We start from the raw sequence: 1,607 nt of genomic DNA, 5'->3' as shown, positions 1-1,607 counted from the left end.
AAAATTACTTTAATTTGATAAGAGGTATTAAAACGCTTTTAAAACGTCCCGGGTGCCAGCCAAAGGAGCACAGGCACCCTGTCTGCTTGCTTGTATTTTGTATACACCATTGTGTAATCATCATTATCATCATGATCGATTTCATCCCAGCGTGATTTAAGGTATGTTATGATTTATATGCGTTTATATCGTCAGTAAAAATACGTCGCTGATCAAGCGCCGGGTCCTGATAAATGTATACCTCTTCCATTTCGCAAAATTGTGAAGGTAGCCCTAGCCCTAGCCAGAAAGAGGGAGGGAGGGAGGGAGGGATGATGTGCGGATATGCGGCAACTCCGGGCCGGGCCAATGACCCCTCGGGCAATCAGACTTCGGCCCAATCTGTCTTCATAAGCAAACGGAGAGGGGGGAGGGTGGGGGGTGTCACGTAGCAGCGGCCAGGACAATGGGGCCGTGCAGCGCCCCGCCCCGGCAGACGGACCCCTGCAGTTATCACCCATTTCCCCATTGCAAATTGCGCGCCCTGCCCGTCACTACGCGTCTATAAATCATGCGGTGCGGGCGCAACGGGACCGCCGCGCTCGGGCCCAGGCACTGACCCCCGGCCCGGCCCTGTGTCCGCCCGTCCCCCTCTGTGTCTGCCCGGCCCAGTATGCTTTTCATAATTCTCGGCACTGCAGACGAATTTCTCCTCATCGGAGGGTCCATTGTGAGAAGTGCCTCTCCTCCCCCACCCCCAGCCGAGCCTCCCCGCCGCCGCAGCCGTCGCCGCCCCCGGAGAAAGCGGCGCACACGGACGCACTCCGCCCGCAACCCTCCGAAAATACACGGCAGAGAAAAAATAGTGTATCTCTTCTAGAAAATGAGCGAAGGCGCATTAGATAAGACTAAGGAGGCGCGACCCTTGTCTATTTTTGCAACTGGCGCGACGCGAGCTGCCCCCCCCCCCCCCCCCCGTCACGCCGCTGGACTTTCTGGAGCCCCTGAAGCTTGTGATGCCTCTGGAACCCGAGCTGGAACCCCTGGAGCCATTGGAGCCTACAGGGGCGGTTTTCAGTCTGCCTGACGGGCGGGGTCATGTCGTCTGGGCCTACCTATGTACTGGCCTATGTTGTCTACTTTCAAAAATCCTTCCCCCTGTAAAACAACCCCTGTGAGCCGACCCCCGCGTTAGAATCTCCGGAGGCAGTGGAATCGGGCCTGCAGCCGCAGGGGTGAGGGACCTCCGGGGTCACTAGCCCCACCCGCACTGCCTGCCACTGCCGCACCTCTGCTGGCTAGGACCGCGCAAAATGGGGGCAGTGCACCTGCTGTTGTGTGCAAGCCGACGGCGGGGTGGGGGTGGGGTGGGGGCGGACCGCGCTGTGCAACCCCACGACCCCTGCGTTCGAATCTCCGCGGAGGCGGCAGTATCGGCGCGGGCCTGCAGCCGCAGGGGTGAGGGACCTTCGGGGTCACTAGCCCCACCCGCACACTGCCTGCCACTGCCGCACCTCTGCTGGCTAGGACCGCGCAAAATGGGGGCAGTGCACCTGCTGTTGTGTGCAAGCCGACGGCGGGGCGGGGGAGGGGTGGGGGCGGACCGCGCTGTGCAACCCCACGCAGTC

The sequence above is a fragment of the Frankliniella occidentalis genome, unplaced genomic scaffold (assembly GCF_000697945.3).
Source record: "Frankliniella occidentalis isolate FOCC.00 unplaced genomic scaffold, Focc_3.1 Scaffold261, whole genome shotgun sequence".
NCBI lineage: Eukaryota > Metazoa > Arthropoda > Insecta > Thysanoptera > Thripidae > Frankliniella > Frankliniella occidentalis.
This window is presented reverse-complemented; position numbering follows the sequence as displayed.